The sequence below is a fragment of the Terrapene carolina genome, unplaced genomic scaffold (assembly GCF_002925995.2).
Source record: "Terrapene carolina triunguis isolate 2854851 unplaced genomic scaffold, T_m_triunguis-2.0 Scaffold629, whole genome shotgun sequence".
NCBI classification, from domain to species: Eukaryota; Metazoa; Chordata; order Testudines; family Emydidae; genus Terrapene; species Terrapene triunguis.
In genome coordinates this window covers 16,696,362-16,718,934 of record NW_020664980.1, presented here as the reverse complement: position 1 = coordinate 16,718,934, position 22,573 = coordinate 16,696,362, and the positions used below count along the sequence as shown (strand labels likewise).

The 22,573-nt window shown below is 43.6% G+C and overlaps 1 protein-coding gene across 1 annotated transcript in view; it reads right to left on the bottom strand.

Moving 5' to 3' along the window:
* The window catches only part of SGCD (sarcoglycan delta), a 486,338-nt gene that overhangs the window by 286,192 nt on the left and 177,573 nt on the right, over positions 1-22,573 (bottom strand). The window contains exon 2 of the mRNA XM_024214221.1: positions 13,741-13,909. The gene's annotated coding sequence lies outside the window, so the exon portion shown is untranslated. The remainder of the gene's footprint in view (positions 1-13,740; positions 13,910-22,573) is intronic.

Below are 22,573 nucleotides of genomic sequence, written 5' to 3'. Positions count from 1 at the left end.
ACATAGGACCTCCTCCAAAACCCACTGAAGTCCAAGGCAAGTGTCCCTTCACTTTGGATCAGGCCTGCAGCCACCAGAACCAAAGCCCAGCGCTGTTGTACCAGAGCTGTATAGAGAAACATTATTATTGCCCTGCTTCAGTCATCAACAAAACGATGCTCAGGAACCAGTTCTCGGTCACGTATCATCCTCCCAGGTCTGTTACGGAGCTGTGCAGTCAGCATTATTTTTCATACCGAACCTGGTACAAAAATGGATATTGTAATGTTCATGAGCATTGCCAAAGTCACATGTTTTATTTATATTTATTTCATTCCAGTATGTTAACAGAGCGTACAGAACCTCCGGGGCATTGCCAGCCCTGGGGCCGAAAGCTGAGTGCCTCCAGGACTGATAAAGGCGAGAAGTCTGCCAACGTAATGGCGTGCTTTACAGTCTTGTTTTTATTGCCCTTACAATCCTTATCCTTAACGTTTGGGCTCGTGGCTTTTCTATCCCTGTGGATTACGGTCTCACCATTACACAGCCTGAATGCACAGAAACAAACGAGATTGCTCCCTCCAGTCCAAGCCTATTATATTACACTAGATGCGGGACTATAATTCTTTATAATTCTACACTAAAACTGCGAGGGAAAGTAAGGCTGGGAATAAAGAAAATGGGTAAGTAAGGAAGTGGCAAAGGAATCATGGGCCAAATCCTCAGCAGGGATAAAGTGACATCAGTCCCCTGAAGGTACCAGCCACTGTAATTGATTAGCTTGAAGTAAATGCAGCTATGTTGATCCACCCGGCCCAAAGCTGGAGAGAGGGAAAAGACAACTGAAAACAGCCCTTTATAATCAGGTTACTGGACAAGAAGGAACTCATACAATTATAACACTCCAGCCACACAATGCTGACCGTGAATTCAGTCAGACTGAGCTTCCAGTGGGGAATGAACAAAAAATTACCAAGCTTTGTTGTCTATGCGCTCCAATGTCATCCATCATAGAGAAGCAGCCAACGGGGTTTCCACTGGCTTCCTTCCCAGCGCTCCACGGGAAGCTCTGCTGTGCACTTTACACAAAGGAACAGCAGTGGGCTGTTGGCTTCAAACCCCTTTGTTTCTCCCAAATATGAAAGACAATAGGTCATTTCTCTTTCCACCAGGTATTCAGCCTTTTTGGTTGTGCTATTTTCAACACATTCTTTTCAAACCACAGACTTGAAAGTAAGCATTTCTATTAGAATTATACCAACAAGGAAAATAGCTTGCTAGTTAACATTTATTTTGCTTTTCATGTGGCCGTACACCATCCCCCTACCATTCCCATTTCTTTTCAATACGGTTGCGTTTTTTTCCCCATAAGAGTAAAATGTCTTTGTGATAACTTAATAGACAGGTTAATCTAAGCACAACAGGTCTGAGCTTCCAAACCTAGGCCCCAGTGCTACAAGGCAAGTACCAGGATCAGGGTCAAAGTATTAGGAAGAAGTCTAGGCAAGGAGAAACAGCAGGTTGGGGGCAGCAGATGAGCTCAGGGAGGAAGCTCAAGTTGGGGTCCAGCTCCTCACCTGCAGTAAATCAGTGTAACTCCAACTTCACACATGGGACTAGTCCAACTGGTGTCAATGGAGCTGTGCTGGCTTACCCCAGCTGGGGGTGTGGCACTTTCCCATTCAGTAATATCTTCAGTATTTATTGTAGTGTTTCATTCAGGATACGTTAGTTCTGAGTCAGTAACTGGGGATTGTGGCTCTGCTGTTCCGTATGCACTGGGCTGAAAGCCTGAATGGCATTAAGGCCTGGTCTACACTGGGGAGAGGGAGGATCGATCTAAGATACACAACTTCAGCTATGATAATAGCGTAGCTGAAGTCAACGTATCTTAGATCGACTTACCTCCCATCTTCACGGCGCGGGATTGACGGCCGCAGCTCCCCCGTTGACTTCGCTTCTGCCTCTCGCCCTGGTGGAGTTCCGGAGTCGATGGGGAACGCGTTCAGGGATCGATTTATCGCGTCTAGATGAGACGCGATAAATCCATCCCCGATAGATCGATCGCTACCCGCCGATCCGGCGGGTAGTGTGGACGTACCCTAAGTGCCATTCTCCTGTGAAAAGAGACTCCACATAGCAAACTAGGTTCTGTGCCGATTTAGCACAGACCTAACACCACAGTTGCACAAGGGCTGTTTCTATTAGACATTTCAGACACCTTTTTGGCTTGCTCTGAAGTTAATGGAATTGCTCACACGTGTAAAGTGAAGCACATGCATATCTGTTTGTTTGGGCAGGGCCTTAGATTATTTTGAGTCAGAGAAATTAACGTTCAGAGCAACCTTCTTTGATGTCAGCGACAAGGATTTTCCAAAACCCAAACTTCTCTATGCTCTCCCATGCGTAATGCATAACTACCAAAGAAAGTACGTCCTTGGCATTCGAATAGACTGCATGCACTGTGTCAATTCCCCAAAGCTCGACTAATACTACAAGAATAGGACAGGTAATTAGAGAGTTTGGCTGGAACCTAGACTATGAAAAGAGTTAAAGCTTTCAGCAATTATTTTTGTTATCGTTAAAACAGTGAGTTCATTCTGGGATACAACTGTTCATTTATGTAATTAAATTTGAGTCTATATGGTGTCTGTCAAGCATTTTAATTATTTTTTTCCCGTCACTGGCCAGCTTTTGTGGCTCATTATGAAACAAATGACATGTCATCCTAATGGGAGTTTTCTCATTAACTCTCAAATGTGAACAGCTTCATAAGACCCCCCCATAACTCATCGGCTTATGAGGTGCCAGCTAATAATAAAGGCACCACCATAAAGCAAAGCAACACACGAAGCTGCACTTGGGAGGACAATGTTTTTACAGACTCCTATGGGATGGACCCACCTTAATTGTAAAATTTCACTTTCAAACAGCACTCTTTCAGCGTGCTTTCTTGATGTGGTTTCCTTTTCAAAGTCGCAGAGATCATATTACTGTTGGTTTGTATGTGTGTTATACTGGTGGTGGTATTATGCCGAAAGATGCTAATGGATGCCAGCAGGTGAGTCTTAGATCCAAAGACACCCACAGACCTCATTAATGCCAGTGGCTGATCCATGCACGGTCATTCAGGTTCCACAAATGGAGCAATCAAGCCCCTTTACATAGTGTGACAAAGTTCCTACTCTATATTGGTGGGTCCTGCGCTTATTGGCGGATTTTCTTGCCTCAGAGATTCACCATGTGGGTTGGGGAACAGCCCAGAGACCTTCCCCTCTGGGAGAACCCACAGTCCAGGTCAATTGGGAGGTTTGGGGGGAACCCAGGCCCGCCCTCTACTCCGGGTTCCAGCCCAGGGCCCTGTGGACTGCAGCTGTCTATAGTGCCTCCTGTAACAGCTGCATGACAGCTACAACTCCCTGGGCTACTTCCCCATGGCCTCCTCCAAACACCTTCCTTATTCTCACCACAGGACCTTCCTCCTGGTGTCTGATAACGCTTGTGCTCCTCAGTCCTCCAGCAGCACACCCTCTCAGCTCCTTGCGCCTCTTGCTCCCAGCTCCTCACACTCGCACCACAAACTGAAGTGAGCTCCTTTTAAAACCCAGGTGCTCTGATTAGCCTGCCTTAATTGATTCTAGCAGCTTCTTCTAAATTGGCTCTAGGTGTCCTAATTAGCCTGCCTGCCTTAACTGGTTCTAGCAGGTTCCTGATTACTCTAGTGCAGCCCCTGCTCTGGTCACTCAGGGAACAGAAAACTACTCATCCAGTGACCAGTATATTTGCCCTCTACCAGACTCCTGTACCCCACTGGTCTGGGTCTGTCACAATAGTTAAAACAGCTGGGCAGTTACTGCCTGAGGCATCAGACCACATGGCAAGCTGGCGCTAATCTGTGTGGATTGAGGGGTTTCCCAGGTTGTAAATGCAGGGGGTTAGGATACTGGCTGCAGCCTGTGCATGCTAGAGGCAGAAAGCCTGAGAGAATTGTGAGTGTGACCCTGAGAAGTAGTGAGATGGAGGACCCTGGGCACAGAGCTTGCTGGAGTGGCAGAACAGGGGCTTTCTGAGCAAGGAAACTGCCTGCTTGTTGTTTCCACTGTGTTCAGGCAAATAGGACTTTGTGTCCATTCTTTGTAACTAAACAAGATTACACCAAGAGTACACCTGACTCGCATAATTGATATCTCGTGCTAACGCAAACAACTCTGCAAGGCACCGAATACTGGCTAACTACTCGGGCCAAAAAGGTAACGTGATGTTCCACAGTACAGTAGTCTCTGTTTAAAAGTCAACCTTTACTAACAGTTACTACATACTGCACTGAATATTCGGTCATTACTGTACAGGACAACGCCATACACTCCAATAACCTTAAATTAATAGATCCATAAATTCCAAGGCCAGAAAGGACCACTGTGGTCATCTAGACTGACCTCCTCTGTAATACAGAACATAGAACTTCTCCAAAATCATTCCTAGACCAGATCTTTTGGAAGAGTATCCATTCTTGATTTTAAAATTATCTGTGATGGAGAATCCACCATGACCTTTGGTAAATTGTTCCAACGGTTAACTACTTTTACTGTTAAAAATGTCTGCCTTATTTCTCATCTGAATTTGTCTAATTTCAACAGCAGATTGTCTAGCTTCACCCACAATGATGATAATTAAAAACAAAAAGTTAAATGAACACTTATTGGCAGTACAAAAAGTATTACTATTACTGTAAAGAAATGTGATATATACCATCATGTGCCAGCAATGCCCCTCTGCCATGTACATTGGCCAAACCAGACAGTCTCTATGCAAAAGAATAAATGGACACAAATCTGACATCAAGAATTATAACATTCAAAAACCAGTAGGAGAACACTTCAATCTCCCTGGACACTCAATAACAGACTTAAAAGTGGTAATTCTTCATCAAAAAAATTCAAAAACAGACTCCAATGAGAAACTGCAGAACTGGAATTAATTTGAAAACTGGACACCATCAAATAAAAACTGGGAGTGGATGGGTCACTACAAACACTAATTTCCCCCTGCTGATACTCACACCTTCTTGTCAGCTGTTTGAAATGGGCCAGCTTGATTACATTGGCCTCATTAGCACTACAAAAGTGATTTCCACCCCTTCTTGTCAACTGTTGAGAATAGCCCACTTCCACCTTAATTGAATTGGCTCGTTAGCACTGACCCCCCACTTGGTAAGGCAACTCCCATCTTTTCATATGCTGTGCATTTATACCTCCCTACTGTATGTTCCACTCCATGCATCTGATTTAGCCCAAACATATGCCCAAATAAATGTATTAGTCTCTAAGGTGCCACAAGGACTCCTCGTTGTTTTTGCTGATACAGACTAACACGGCTACCACTCTGAAACCTGTAAAGAAAGAGCCTTCTAGTTCTCATAATTTCACCAGCCTTCTGCAAATCAGGGCTACAACATTGTTAAGGTACTGTCAACTGTAATATACAGTATGTATTCTGGAGTCCAGTTGGTTGGAAAGAAGGCATAGGGGATTGGTCCTGCTTTGAGCAGGGGGTTGGACTAGATGACCTCCTGAGGTCCCTTCTAACCCTGATATTCTATGAATTCCATAGCACTTTAGTTACCTGTGCAAGACTTCAGCTGAGGCCAGGTCTACACTAAGGCTGGGTCTACACTACAGCGGGGGTCCGACCTAAAATACGCAACTTCAGCTACGTGAATACCGTAGCTGAAGTTGCGTATTTTAGGTCGGCTTACCTGGCGGTGAGGACGCGGGAAAGTCGACCGCTGCCGCCGACTCCGCTGCCGCCTCTTGCCGAGGTGGATTTCCGGAGTCGACGGCAGAGCGATCAGGGATCGATTTTACCGCGTCTTCACTAGACGCGGTAAGTCGATCCCCGATAGACCGATTGCTACCCGCCGGATCGGCGGGTAGTGAAGACATGCCCTAAGGTGCTTCACTGGTATAGCTATAGCCGTATACTATACCGGAAGGCATGTCAAGTGCGGACCCAGATATATCAGCAAAGCAGTGCTTTGTACCAACAGACTAATGCCCCACACGCTCCACAAGCGAAGCAAGGTCTGCCGGTAAAAGTGTAGTTTTGCCAGTATAATTGTATCTACACTACCAGACTCCTTGTTGTTTTTGTAGCTACACTAGGGGCTCCTGCCAGCACAGCTCTGTCAGGCAGGTACCACACCACTTCATACCCCTAACCACAGAGCTACGCTGGCAGCAGTCTGTAGCGTAGACATACCTGAAGACTGAGTGTGCTCAGACTTCTAGAAATACCTCAAATCAGATATTCTCAGACTGGGCATGCACAGATGCTTAGCAGGGATGTTAGCATAGTCAGTCCCATGCTAGTCACTGGATACCCATACTTAGGTCAACAACTCTGGATGATCCACCCCCAAGTAAGGAGATCACTGGGTTGGTCTGCGGTATCTGATGCATGTGTGCATGTTCTTCCCCCTCGCTCGGCTCTATTTGCCTCCTCTGTTCTTGCCTGGAAACAAACAGGACAGTTCTCAATGCCCTTCCTATGCGCAAGCATCCAGCAGGCAGCTGCGGAACGGCGGGACAGCCTAACGTGCAGGCCTGAGTCCTAAACTGGTGAAACTGGTATAGTGCTTTAGCCTTGACGCTGTCCATTTAAGTAGCCCCTTGGGAGTGCTTTTCCAACAGGATCGTGAAGATTTTGTACCAGTTTTTAAAAAAATTATGGAAGACAAGGACTATTCACGCTGAGCTCAGAGTGCAAGTGGAAAACATGGCATTTAATGCAGGTTTTCAGGTTACAAACCGCAAAGAGTTCTCCCTGTTTAAATGGAAAGGACCTTGAACTACTAAGATAGCACAAGCCGTAATGTAGCATCAATGGCCCGTTTTGTTTATATTTTTCGGTGGAGAAGCTCAAAGTGCAACTTTGCCCTGTTATTTATTGACCGACTGACAATAAAGAAGATAGGACAGAAAAGGGAAGTCACAGATGGGAAAAAAAGAGCGAGAAAGGAGAGGATTTTGAGAGTTTGTATCCTTCAGCTATCTAACTTTATTATTATTTTTTGTTGGACCACTAAGGTAATACAAAACACATGGGCATTGTACAAGAGAGAGAGACAGACCCATGTAAATACCCCAGTTCCAAACACTCCTGACCTTTGCATCTTGGGTTCATATCTATTAAGGACCATGCTGGACCTGCAATTTGGGGAAGAGTGCAAGGAGCAGAAGCCAGACACGGCTGCAATCCTTGTATTCCCTTGAGCAGAAGGGAGGCAATTGCTATTGAAGCTACCCACTCCACAACGGGGGCAGGGAGGAGGCAGGCTAATGAAGCAATGAAAACGGCCAGTGAGGGAGAGGAGTGCGAACTGTGTCTTCTTAAGGGGCAGCAGCATCCGAGTTGTCCTTGTGAATATGGGAATTCTGGTGGGCACGCTCCTCTGACCAATCATTGCCGAGGGGTGACTGCGCTCCACCAACAGACAGTAAAGCCTATGATGTACAGTGAAGCAGACATAGCTGCCCAACTTAAGGGTAAGCCAGACATTGCCACAGCTACAGATGCCGCAGAAAGTGTACTAAAGCGTCCTGAAAGATCAACCCCAGTCCCGCTCCTGAAGTTTGTCCTCCGGTCCTGCTCAGGCAAAATTCCCACTGTTTCAGGAATGAATCCACAATATTCTCATCTTTTTCCGAAACACTGGACAGAGAACTTGGATAACAGAACTGGCTTGAGCACGGGGCAGGAGGATGGCAGAGCATAATTAATGTTCCACTCTGAATATTCGCTGCCCTCCTCTTTGCCATGCTCTGAACTGTGAACCACCACTCGGGCACTCACTGAATGTGTTTCCAAGCATGCATTTGCAGTAGAGCATGAAGCATCACACTATAAATTATTAGTATTATTTAACATCTAACTGCAGGTTAGGCAATAGAATACATGCACCAGGTTGGGCCCCAGAGTGCAAAGTGCTGTAAAAACACACAATTTATGACAGTCCCTGCACCAATGAGCCTACCATTCTAAAGACAAGACATAACACATGGAAGAGATTAAGAAGCAAGCCAGGATACAGGTGGGGGAGGCAGATGGTCAAAGGCTGAAAGCAGGCTGGGAGTTAGTCGAGCCAGGTAGTTCCGAAATGTCTATGGTCCCATTGTAAAAAAAAAGGAGCATTTGTCGTCGTCTCAACTCAGTGGCTGATTCAGAGAACAAGGAGTTCTGAGGTGGTGGAAAGAACTGGCACATCATTCACGGGAAAGGAACTTTCCTTCTTTTTCTTTTTAAACTCAGTATTTGTCATTTCTAAGAAAGTCGTCAGACAAACTTCTCCACTGCTCGGATACAAAGTAATTAAAACTAGATTTTCGACTCATTGTTGTAAAGTAACGTACAACATGTCGTATAGGAGAAAACAAACTCTAGCCTCGTTACATTTTCTGAAGCAACACTGCATCTGCAAGCCACAGGGTCCTGAAGAGAGGAGACTGGACTGGCAGTCAGGGGACAACTTCAGCTCTAGTCCTGTGAGAGTCACTGTTCTGCCCTCTGACCTGGGGCAAGTCAATTAACCTCTGTCTCCCCCTCCACGCCTTTGCTGTCCTGTCTACTTAGTATGTAAGCTCTCCGGGGCAGGGTCTGTCTCTTCTGTGTACGATGGGCCCGACCTTGTTATATATTATTTGTCTGACAGTGTAACCAACAACAGAGAATGCTTTATGATATTTTTAAGTATAGGTCAAAGGACTATCTGATTGTCATCAAGATAGCATTTGTTTCTTGATAGATTTCTTGCAAGGTCCACGTTAGCTTTAGAATTTCTTATAAATTCAACTTAGTTCCACTGATATCCTGTCTCACTCAACCAAGATATTTGTTATTAGAGAATGTGCTCCAATATACATCAGTGGAACAGAGTCAGAGAAAGCCCCGTCAGGACAGGTTGGGTGAACGGGGCTGCAACAGAAGTGCCATCAGAAGACTTGATATGTTAGCAGCAAGGCTGCTGATCTTCCAAGAAGACACACACAATATAAAAGCCATCCTATTTCCATACCCTAGAAAGCTAAGTCCAGACAAGTGCTTGAAAAGATTCACTTATTTTTTACTTGTATAAAAATGCTGCATACCTTTATTTGTGAGATATACACACAGGAAAGGATATTGTATACAGGCCTACTTCCCTAGAACAAAGTCTTTGAAGTGTGATCAGCTTCTGTAGGAAAGCATTCGCTCAAAATGGGGTATTTAATTTGCCTTTGCTATTGTTCTGGAAATCTGAGGCGGTTTAAATTGGTACTGCCCTGACTTATATTGAACTAGTTGAATAAACTGAAAAGAAGAAAATATTCTTTCTGCATGTGCATTAGAGGCTACTGGTGTCAAAATCTGGTTTAGCACTTCACCAAACATGGTTAGAGGTGTTTAGCCAGTGACTGCCACCAGTTCAATGATTTAACTGTCTTTAAAACTTCAGCAGCAAACAGGTACTGCTTAATGTTATTCTTTTCCTTTAATGTAAATGGTTTTAGTATATTTTAGTAAATTTAAATGTAATGTAGGTTGTCACAATTTCAAATTTAATTTTCAAATTTTTTAAACATAAATCCGTATTTAAATTTTAAAAAAATCTGATTAAAAACATTAAAAAGACCGATTTTTATCCATCATATAAGGGAAGGTTAAACTCAGATAATGACTTCACCTGAAAAAGGGGAACATGTCCAAGAATCAATGTTCCAAAGACAATTAACTGCTATACGAGCTATAAAACACATCAAATGAACACAGATTATTTCACTTATACTTGCAAGATAAAATTTAATAACTACATTTAATGGGCACTTAAAAAAACAATTTCCTATGTATTAATTAAATGCACTTCTTCAGCAAAAAAGAGATTTTTAAAGGGTTATATAATCCCTACTAATCTAACAACAAGCAATTTGAAGACAAAATATTAGTGTGTGTATCATCTGTAGATCAGTTTAAAAAAATTCCGCACACAAGATGATCATCTGCACAATTACATGTCACACATGAGCAAGCAACAGCGTGTTGCAAAGATGAATGTCTTCAGCTAAGCGTTATTTAGACATACGGTGTCATTTCCACTAGAGCTACAGAGCAAGTGGAGCAATGCCCAGGACTTGGGGCTGGCTACAGTTGTAACCTGAGTGCTGTAGCTTCAGTTCCATGGGGAACGGAGGTATGAGAAAGACAATTCCCTGATTCTGCAGTAGTTTTTTTCCAGAAATGCACAAATGCAGCCAACAGCTGCTTTGGGTTATGGGAGGAACCAAAGGTGAGGGCCTTGCAGCCTGACTTGTCACCTGTTCATTCCTTTGCTTCTACAGCAGTCTCACAGGGGTATTGTAATCCCTTATCTGGCGAGCCTTTCACTGCTGCTCAGGGAATGTAGACAGTGGTAGAAGGAAGGGTACAGGAAGGAAAGATGGTATAGTGATTAGAGTGGGAGCCTGGGACTAAGGAGACCCAGGCTCAAGTCCCTTCTCTGTCACTAATGTCCGGTGTGACCTCAGACAAGCTTCTGGGCCTCAGTTTCCCATCTCTAAAAGGGAAACAACAGCACTTCCCTACCTCCTGGGGATGTTGCTAGGTTATGTTAAAGATTGTGAGGCACTCCGAGACTATGGTAAGGGGGGGACATATAAGTGCCTAAGATGGATGGATTGGATGTAAAACAGCAGCACTGCCAATTCTCATGATTTTAGCACAAGTCTCACAATATGTGGGGTTTTCCTTAAAGCTCCAGACCCCAGATTCATGTGATTCCATGCAAATCTATGCTTTCGTTATCAAATAAAATTTCCAGCTCTCATGACTGCAGAGAAAAGTTTGAAAAGGTGACCCAAGTGCAGTCCAAACGCTCAGAAGCCTGAAGACAAATAAAAAGCACCCCCAGATGATCCTTTTGAAAAATCTCCTATTATTTTGGGACCTGACTCATGATTTTGGAATGCTTGAGGTTGGCAATACTGAAATGGGAACAAGCAGTTCCTAGGGCAAATGCAGAATAAATCTGCAGCGGGGAAACCCTTGTTTAGGAAAGGTCTTACTCCTATGCAGCAGACCCTGTGAAGTTCCGCCAATTCTGCACCAGCGTCATACTCAAGTCATAGCATGCAAAATGATTCACTCCTGGCAACCTCTTGTCGGCATTGCAAAATTCTACTTGCGCACATGGCCAGGGTGAATAAGTTTTTTGGACAGGCACCATTAACATGATGATAATGGGCAAGTGGATAGCTCTTGTGCATGGGCTGGTAAATTGTCATAACATACCACAAGGCCATTAGGGGAAAGGATAGCTCAGTGGTTTGAGCATTAGCCTCCTAAACCCAGGGTTGTGAGTTCAATCCTTGAGGGGGCCACTTAGGGATCTGGGGCAAAATCAGTACTTGGTCCTGCTAGTGAAGGCAGGGGGCTGGACTCAATGACCCTTCAGGGTCCCCTCCAGTTCTATGGGATAGGTATATCTCCATATATTAATGCTAGTGCATAGATCCTGGATCAGAGCTAGAAAGGCAGCAGCCCGTGTGTTATAACACTTTGCTAGGGTTGTGGGTTATTTGTCTGTTTGTTTTCTTTCCTTAATAATTCTGATTTGTTGAAGCTGCATGAAAATCAGATACTGGTCCTCAAAGCGCTGGAGATAGATCACTGCCCATCTTCTGGCACCTTGAGCTTTCCCAGAGCAGGGCAGCCAGCAAAATACACACATGAAAGATTTACACACTTTCACTTACAAATAGAAAAGAGAAATGTGCAATAAAACAAACTGATTTGATTTCCAGGCTACAGCTGGGTAAAATATTTCCCTTTAGGACTCAAAGAGTTCCCTTGATTGCAAAATATTCCACCTTTAACCTTCATCTCCAGACAATGTACTCACAAGTTTAGCAAAAAGCGACAAAGAGTCCTGTGGCACCTTATAGACTAACAGAAGTATTGGAGCATGAGCTTTCGTGGGTGAATACCCACTTCATCAGACGCATGTTTAGCAGCGACTTCTGTCATCACGACCAGGCACTATTTAGACAGATTAAAAAGCTTGCAATACTTACAATTTAATGGCAGGAATTTCCATGGGAGTTTGTTTGTAAACAGTGTAGACTCCTGCAGAGTACGTCGAGCACTGCATTTGATTATATCAGTACAGACGCTTGAGGAACCAGAGAACAACGTATCACTGAATGGCAGTGCAGAGAACTACAAAATCAATGTGTAGCCATGCCCTGGCATTGGCTGTTCATATTGGTCTTGGGACTTAGTTATAATTCAGCCTCACCATGAATTGGTGCAACGACATCACAGCATCACAAACAATGTCACACTAGGACTGAGGCAATTCCATTCCGCCCATTAATTTCTCTCTCATTCTTTTCTCCCTACCCTGGGCCCTGGGAGTGAAGGGATTTGCTTTCATTTCCCTCTCCAATCCTTCCTCTTTCTCGCTGCACTGAAGGTAGAAGAGGAGCTTCCCGCAGCTCTGAACCAGTCACTGTCTTATGATCTCTTGTGATCTGTATTTCTATTGCCAGGCCAATGGTCAAGTCCAGTAAGCAAACTATGATCTATACAGACTATAGCGTGGGCACAGATGGTTTGAAATCATGCTAGTCTTGTAGTCATATTTCTGTACTGCAGCCATTCCAAAACTGAATGTAATATGTATGCAAATGTTACAAATGGAACTCCAGTTAGGTATCTGAATTAAATTTCACTATTTACAGAACAAGTAGTATTAGTCTGATCACACCAAAAGAATTAATGTAAGAGAACGCCACATTTTCTTGGAAGCTTTAAAAATATATGAAAATCTAACTTCTGTTTGGATTTTTCAACACTCCTACATTAAGCTTGAACACCGTATTGCTATTGCAGAGTGTGGAGGAAATCTCTCATTCAGATATTAATGAGAATAAAACACATGTACTTTTTATCACTTTATCGTTTGATACAAATCCATACAGACCTAGGAACTAAGGTTTTGCATTCACACTTCCAAAGCTTTTTAAATATCTTTCCAATTGATGATCCAAAAATATAAATAAATAAACCCAATTTCCTTCCTGGAAATAACTTGGATTAAACCAAGGGAGATGGGTTGTCATAGATCGTGTTATTCTAAGTGTTTCCCTACACCTGCGAATTGGGGCTGTTTGCTCTATGCCATGTGAGTTTCTGCTCTGTGACATCAGAATCTGCACACAACAAAGACATGAGCCTCCTATCCAAGGGACTATCATGTAACAAACCAATATAATAAATTTCATCCTAGGCCAACAATGTTGAAATACAAGTGACAAAGAAGAGAATGGCTTTTGGAGAATGATCTCTCTTTTCTCTGTTTTTTACGTTTGTTTGGCTTTTATTTATTTATTTTTTTTTTTTTTTGGTCTCTGACCTTCTAATCATTAGATATTAGTGGTTTTCAAAATCCAGGTGCCTATCAACAAGGCTACTTTACAAACCACCGTACACAGGCATAAATGAGTAGGTTATTCAATAAAGGCACTTGAGACGTTCTTCATCCAGACAGTGACTTTAAAAGCACTTTAACCTTGCAAAGTATTCTCCAAATCAAGGAGTACAGGGCATTCACTGAGGCAGTCTGTGGGCTGCATTTACCTACATGTAAATATGCAGAACCATAGTTACAAGTGCCATAGACAGATGTTCAGAAAACATATAGGAATGCAAACAAAGGCAAAAATCACATACCTTAGCAAACCTGATCGTTTCGAATTCTGGCGACAATTAGTTTCGGAGCAACATTGGAGTGAAAGGAAGTTCCTCAGGCTACCACCAACTGGAAGTCCTTTTTAAGTCCCACACAGGCTCCAGCTCAGCTTTCTGTATGTCCCCGAGGATGTTGCAGTATCCTCCAGTTCTTTGGAGCCGGAGCAGAAAAGAGGTCATTCAGAAAGAGAAAAGAGAAGAAGGTGTGGCGTTAATTTCTAGGGTCAGTCGTTTGGCAGGTTCAGAATAGAATGTAAGAGAACATCTGATAGCAATGATATGGCAAGCCAGGGCAAAGAGCCTGCAACAATCCATCATGTTTGGCACCTTTTCAGGGAAATCTTTGAATTCAAGAACTGTGGCGCAGAACTATTCTTGCTTTATGGTGTTTTAAATGTGTCCCTAAGCCAGGAAATGAACGCCAGCCTGGATGCACTTTATTTCAGTCTAAGCTCACAGAAGTATAGTAACACACCTGCATAACTTTAGAGAACATTCTTATTCATTACAGTCTTTCATTGGGAGAGCAGAACGTTCAAATTAAGGGGATTTAAAGTTAAAAACACGGACAAAAGCAAACAACACTTGGATGCACTTGTACAGTGCAGTTCGTTCACAAATCTCAAAGCTCATAAGGAAATATTAATTAATTAGGCCTTATGGCATCTCTGTGAATTAGTTACTGTTGGCCAAAATGTTCAAACTCGGGTTCCCGACTTAGGCACCGGAAGTCATCTGATTGTTGAAAAAGCTCAGCGCCCAGCAGCACCCACTCACACAGCTGTGAGTTTTCAACGCTTCTGAAACATCGGGTCACTTTGATTTTGGTGCCTAACCACAGGCAGCGGGGTTTGAGAAATTCAGCCTGAGCAATTTATTGGAAATCACACCTCAAGCGGGGGGAAGGACTTGGAAAAAGAGTCAGGAATTCTAATCCCCATTATTATTATTAGTTATTTGTATTAGAACGGCAGTTAAAGGCCCAAACCGAAATCAGAGCTCCACTGTGCTACCAACGCTGTACATACACACCGTAAGAGACAGGACTTGCCCTAACGAATTACTATCTAAATAGACAAGACATATAAGGCATAGGAGACCACAAAGCAAGGGAGTGGCAGAGCTGGTGACAGAACCTAGGTTTCCTAAATCCCAGTCTGGTGCTTTTTCTGATGGCCCTTGCGGCCTCTGCCCCGGTTTGAATTTCTGGGTGCCCTCGCCTCAACGGCTGCAATGCTCAAAGTGGAAAACCGAGACAGAAAACGCCTGATACAAATACGTCCTGAAGCCATGTGTAGGCTGGTGGACCAGTCATCAGGGTGGGACAGGCAATCAGCCACACCCAGGTCAGTTTGTCGCCCTCACCTAAGGGTCCTCTTTGTTCTTCAAAACAATAAATAAAAGGGACCATGGAACAACAACATCAAGTAACCATCCTGTTCCCCATCGAGACTGTGGGGTGCTCTGGCCTCTGGCAGCTTAATGGTCCAAACTTTCCCCCCATCCAATGACTGGTCTGCAGGGCTCGTCTGCCCTCTTGCAGCCTTCTGTCCCCCCACAGCCTTCTCCTCTAGGCTCATCATGGAGCTGGGCCCTTCAGTTATATCCCCTGGCTGGGAATCCTCAGCTCCAGTCACTCGATGCTGTCCAGCTGGGTCAGATGATTCCCAGCACCCAACTGCTGGGCTCTTCTCCAGAATGGGGCTAGCTGCTCCCCAGCCCCCCTGGCCCGTAAAAGGGGGCAGGCCGCCCGGTTGCACCCTACTTCTGAGATAAAACAGCCTGTGTCACATCTGTAACGTAGTCTGAACATGGCTGCAAGAAAGATGGACAGATGCTAGTTTTATGCCAGGTATAGTAAGAAAAAGAGGAGAAGACAAAAACAACAAAAACATACTACGGGCAGACAGTTCCAAAGGGGTCAAGTCTGAATCATAGAATCACAGAATATCAGGGTTGGAAGGGACCTCAGGAGGTCATCTAGTCCAACCCCCTGCTCAAAGCAGGACCAATTCCCAACTAAATATTCCCAGCCAGGGCTTTGTTAAGCCGGGCCTTAAAAACCTCTAAGGAAGGAGATTCCACCACCTCCCTAGGTAACCCATTCCAGTGCTTCACCACCCTCCTAGTGAAATAGTGTTTCCTAATATCCAACCTAGACCTCCCCCACTGCAACTTGAGACCATTACTCCTTGTTCTGTCATCTGCCACCACTGAGAACAGCCGAGCTCCATCCTCTTTGGAACCCCCCTTCAGGTAGTTGAAAGCAGCTATCAAATCCCCCCTCATTCTTCTCTTCTGGAGACTAAACAATCCCAGTTCCCTCAGCCGCTCCTCATAAGTCATGTGCTCCAGACCCCTAATGATTTTTGTTGCCCTCCGCTGGACTCTTTCCAATTTTTCCACATCCTTCTTGTAGTGTGGGGCCCAAAACTGAACACAGTACTCCAGATGAGGCCTCACCAATGTCGAATCAGCAGCCCCCGAGCACAGCGCCCATTACATCCTCCCACAGATTCCCCCAACACACACACCCCACTGGGCTAAAGCGATGTAGAAAACTGACTCAGGCAACCTGTAATAGAAAAGCAAACCCAGGGGGGTGTGAAGCGAGGGGGCAGAGGAGTGAAGGGAAGAAAGCATCCGCACCGCAGCTTGGAGTGAGAGGGCAGTGAGAGGAAGTCCACTTGGTAACCAGAGCCACTGCGGAACCCATGCCCATGGACATGCAATCTGCTCTGCACCCCGAGTAACCCCTTCTTCTTCTTCAACAGGGCTGCTCATGGTGCGAGCTGCAACGTGAGCTAGGTGGCAGAGTCCGACAGCAGTCTGTGCGTCAAGAAGGGCTTTAGAGGGAAGCATTATTTTTATTTGCCAGACTGCTTCCCTTCCGTCATCCCGTGGGCTCAGGTGGGGAGGCAGAAAGTAGAACAGCTTCAAAACTTATATTCCTTGCCAACGCAGGTGGAAAGCCCTCTCTCTCAAACAGCATTTGTAGAACCAGTCTGGCAATGTGAGACTGAAGTGGGTGTGACGTGGGGGTGTAGGAATGGCTGACGCTGCAGGAGCTTGGTCTGGGAGTAGTAGCGAGACCTCGTTCCTCTGCTTTTAGGGGATGTTTATCTTTGGGGACCAGAAATGCAGAAACTTTCTCTTGAAAGTTGCAATGCAAAAAAAAAAGGAAAGTTAAAAAGACTATTTCCCCTCTTTTTACTTTCAATGGAGCTGAAAGGCAAAAGACCAAACTTGACAACAGGACTAGACTGTCATTGCAAGCTGAGTCTGAGAGCCCTGCCTCTGGCGGGGAATGATATGTTTTTTGAAAGTCTCTGTCTAGTGCAGCCTGCCAATGCTCACCCTAAGCAAAGCTTCTGGGTGAGGAGGACTTGGCACACTGCCTTAATGCACTGCTATGCATTCACTCAGAGTTTCTGTAGTGTCTGAGTTCCTGCACTGCTGGGTGTATCATAAATTACGGTGCAGGCAGGAGTGTGCTTTCAGCTCTTGGCAAAGAGAAGAAACCTTCCCTTCGTCCTAACCGCTACCGTTACGGGAATAAGAGCACAGCAGCAGGGAACTGGAAAACACTGCTGCAGATTTCATCCAAGCATTCACCCAAGCCCACTGTTGGGAGGATCTCTCACCTTTTCTCTCCTCAGGTTTTACTGCACTTCAGCCCTGGGAGGTGGGCACACAATGGGAAAAATAACTTCAGCCAAATTAAAAAGTAATGACTGCATACAACTGCCATCCCTCCAGCTCCCATTTCAAGTGCCTGCGATGGTGGAACATCCACATGGAGTATAATTAAATGCAAACTGTTATAAGTGTTGCTGCAAGCAGCCGATCCAGTGCACCAATCCAAATACAACATACCTGGGTTGCATTTGAAGAATTTCTATCACACAGATATACATGGATGCAGGCAAGGAAAACGTTTCTGTCCAACAATATAGTTGGGGTTATGCTTCTATGTTATGGGTTACTGGGAAATAATGCAAGAGCTATAACTTCTAGTGGTCACTGAGTATGCCTAAATTAATGAGGTATGATGTAGTACCCTCATGATAGCTACCATGACATGCAGAAATCTCACTCCACCTTGTCCAACATGAAAAAATAACATGCATCACCCAAATGTACTGTGCTATTCACCACTTTCTGCCCCACCAGTCCACACTTTTGTATTCAGTGTCTGAAACCCTGGATTACATTTTATGCAAGGGCCCTAAGTGAAATGAATCTGATGGCCTTTGTTCGGTCACCAGGCCATGAACACAAAAAACAAACTAGCACATACATGTTCTTCTCAGCTCAGAAGAGGCAGAATAGTTCACTACGGGAGCTTGCACACTGATTAACTAGAGTCAAGCCTGAATTTCCCCAAAGTTTAGCAGTATCCAGATCTGGGATTTAGTCCAGAAGCATTTTTATGAGTAACTTGTTCAGTGCACATTCCTCCAGAGTGAATGCTTCCTGCTCAGGGATTACATGTCTCCGTTGCATGAATCATGGACTCATAGCCCTTCTTAAAGAGAAGGAGTTTATTATACAAAACAACTAAAACAGCCACACAGCTCAAGCATCCACACAGCTCAAGAACCATCTTGGTTTCACCCCTTCCCTTGGCTACCAATCACCGCACCTTGTCTGGAACGTTCTATAGTATGCAAAGTCATACTGTCCCAGTTGGTCTCATCTCTTAAAATATTAATTACAATCTACTCAACTGCAGTTGAAGAAATTATATAGGGCATGGAAAAGATTAAATACTTAGGGGGGATCTGGAGACTTGAAAAGAACTGGAACCGTATGTCCTCCAGCTAAATATTCCAGATCTTTCTCTTTACTGCCTGTCTGGACTTGAAGCACTTATACGGGAGAGGGATGGCACACACAACTATGCATATGTATATTCTCATAATTTTCCTCTTTAACCATAGCTGGACTTGGGCAAGCACCTATGGCTGATATGGCAGAGCAGTATTGGTGGGGCAGGGGGCAACAGGGGTGCAGAACAGGTAGAGGTTCCATTCTCATCATGAAACATTTAGTAGGGTCATTTCTGCCTGTCTACGTGGAAACTGAAGATTGCAAAGCACTTTCTGGAAGTAGATCGAGATTACATCAGCAAATACTGCTTCTAACTGAAACAGGGTCTAATGATGAAGGCTGCGTGTAAGATACAGCTGAATGCATAATGGCTGTTACTTTTTCCCATGCAGCCAGTACCTAGCTCATTGTTTTGTAAAGTGCTCTGGGATTTCTTGACACTTGATCAAGTACCTTAAACCACCCAACGACCTTAACAGAAGTGGAGGGTACTCAGCACCTCACAGGAGTCCTCAGGACCCTGCAGGATCAAATATTAAATGAGCCCAAATTTTACATTTCACAATATCTTCTCCCTCTACTTCCCTTGAATTTAGTAAAAAGGTGGCGCTGGTAAAGAAAGGGGGGAAATTAAACTTCTGAATCCCTCCTTCCAGAAGGCTAATGTTAAAAACTTGGTAGCACTGCAACTTTGGAACCTCTCCAGCTACAACACTTAGAACACCACAGACAACTGTTTCCCAGCCAGACTTTGTCCTTTATAATGGCTTGGTGCAAAACATAAATAAAATAAAAGTCTCCAGCAAAAGCGAGACTTGGCTGTTGTGTGGTGTTTTCGCTTCCTCTGCAGCAGAAAAATGGGTGGAACAGCAGCACTGTAATCCAAGGGATGTGCCGATAATTGACGTCTCCTTACAATGGGTAGCAAGTAATTGGAAAGTTTCGTGGGGTGCTGCGGTCTGATAGGTTAGAGTCTGACTTATTCTGCAAATGAATTAAGTTAAGGAATGTTGCTGCAAAGTAATGACAGAATGGTGCGAAGATGTAGAGACATGAATCTAATGAGCTATTCTGATTCTGCTGTTCTCTTCTTTTAGTGCAGCCCAAGGGTGTCTGGGTAAGATGAAATAAGAACACTGGTTAACCATGCTTGTTATTTGATTTATTCTAATCACTTCACTGCAAATACTTTCCAAAGCTACAACTTGCTCAGACAATCTGGTGGGCATGCTTGTTACTGTTTCAAAAGAATAAATAACTTCTGCAACAAGAAAAAAAAATCAGTGGAAATATTTGCAATGTAAAATAAAAATGTGCATCTCCAGAAGAAAAGAGCTTGTATTAGCAGCGCTACAATGTCTAGATTCAAAAGACAAAAGGAGGCTTGCCTTTCCCCAACTTCTAACACTAGCCAATATTATTACAGCCCTGTTATTATCTGGGACAGCAATGCAGGAAAGCACTTTAAATACACGATTTACATCCATCCCTATTAAGAAAAGCACTTCAGCGCTTTGAGCCTTTGAGAATTTTGTTCCATTACTGTTTGTTCTGTTAGTTCAGTTGAAAGTAAAGGTAATAAAGAGGGGAATTGTGGGAAAGCATATTCGCATGTTACACATTGACTGCCTAGGGACTTAAGCACACGTGTTTATGTGCCTTCTTGAACCAGGGCCTGGATATCAAACAACATGCACTTAACTGGCCAGATCTTCCACACACAAAAATTCCATTTCTCTCAACAAGGCCTAACAGATTCATATTTGAAGATGCTTTGTAAGATATTGTGTATTAAGACAATGATAATCATATGTGTATTCCCCCCACGTAAACGCCCCCCTTCATCCCAACTGAAAGTGAACATGAAAGTAACTGTCCTTAATCTTATTGGTGAAGTTAAATTAAAAGGTTTATTTTGTACGTTACATGTGTTATTAACTGGCACCTTTAGATCTATTCAGAACAAGCTACAATCCATGGAGCATTCTTGACTCTTCATTCCAGTACCACCAAAGAAGATATTTGGAAATTCACAAAGCAAAGAAGAAACGTGATTCACTGTCCATTCCACCTCCAAAATAATAGAAAATATTCTTTTCAGTGAAAGATCTATGAAATATGTTTTATCTGACAGCTACAGATCTTTGAGAAATAATCAAAAAAAGAAACAAGTATTTTGAATATTGGGAAGGAATATTCAGCCAAACTTTTCAGACTCTGATTGTAACCATGTTAGATGATGTATGCTCACTCCTCTTACAAGCCAAGAGATCCAAACAGAAACAACTTTATCCCTCTGTTAACTAACCTAAATATTGCCCTCTCTCCAGGTTGTAAAAGTTGTTCTTAAAAGGCATCCCTTTTACATTTCTGACGGATCTGCCCCTATTGGCTGGTTTGCAGAAGACCTCAGCACTCATGTTTTAATTATTTGGCCAGGGACACAATTTTTCATAATACCTGATCTTATTCTCCCCTTGGTCTTTACTACCACAGTAATCCACGAAGACGATAACAAGACTATTCATTCTGGCTGCTAAGACAGTCATCGCTCATTCCTGGAAAAGAAGTTCATCATCAAAGGCTGGATCCTGCATCACAAAGTGAATGAGAGCTTTGCCATTGACTAAAATGGATGCAGGATCAGGCATCACAAAAGGAGCTGGACCACCTTCATTGGACATGTTTTGTCACTGCTACAGAAAGCTTTTACCTGCCTTAAAAGATAAACATGGGGACACGTTTCCCATTCTATAGCTACATGAGTCACAGCTTTCCTTACCACTGGAAGAAGACTCAAATACACTTAGGTCCCGGTACTACAATAGACTCCATACAGGTGGATCCTATTATAGAACCCGAGCCTTAACAAATAACCTTCACATAACCATAGGTGGCTTCTCTCCCACAGCTTTGCATTAGTATCCTGTCCTTTCTGCATTATACTCGTACTTGTCCTCAGGCATTTGTGTTTCATTAGCTAAGCCTGTACAATGATTTCTATTTCTGCCACCGCTACACTTCCCTTCCCTTCTCCCCCCACCCCCGTTTTTTTTTCTCTTTTGATTTTTCCCTCTAGTTCACGGACATTCCCTTTTGCACATTTCAGGTGAGATTTTCAAAACTGGTTGCAAGTGGCCTAACTTTCCATCCTCCCACTGAAACCAGGGCCCCCTCAGACTGTTCGTAGGAAAATGCTGCTTTGCCACATGGCCAATTTCTAGCTGCCCGGCGGCTTTTGTCCCTGTGTTATAGGTGAACCCTTCCCGGCTTTTGATAAAATAAATACATAAATAAATGAAAAACATTCATCTCCCCTGGTTTTCAAATGTCACCTCAAAACAAATCTTATTTATGCTTCTTAATTTCTCTCTCCAGTTATTTATTTTTTTTTACTCTGTAACTTTAAGCTTTATCTCTGAGAAACATATGAGAGTAAGTTGGTATAAAAAATGCTATAGGAAATAAAAATGTACTGGACTTTATGATATATGGGACATACCATTGTCAGCTTGCTATTATCGCAGAACCACATTCTCTGAGCAGGTTTTTCCACTATAAACTCAGATTATTATTTTTAATGTCTCGACCACTTCAAATCACATGTAGTGTAACGTTTTGCTCCATTAACTGGGAGCCTGGATTCTGATTCTGTTTTCAAAACAGGGTTTCGGTCTATGGAGCCATTTTTTGTTACATAGGAGCAAAAAAAATATTACTTTCCCAACTTCCAAAAATTTTATTCAACAAGCTACACTTTTAGACAGTTTGGAGTTACTCTAAAAAAACAGACCATGACTCACCAGTGCATTACTCCAGTTTTACACTGGTGCAACACTGGGAGAATATAACCACAAACCAAGCCTATAAACAGGGAACTGAGAACAGTGAATAAAGTCTCAGACAATGAAAAAATCTGATCCATTATGTTGAAAAATGTGTTGAAATGGATTGATACAGTAAAACTTCAGAGTTACGAACA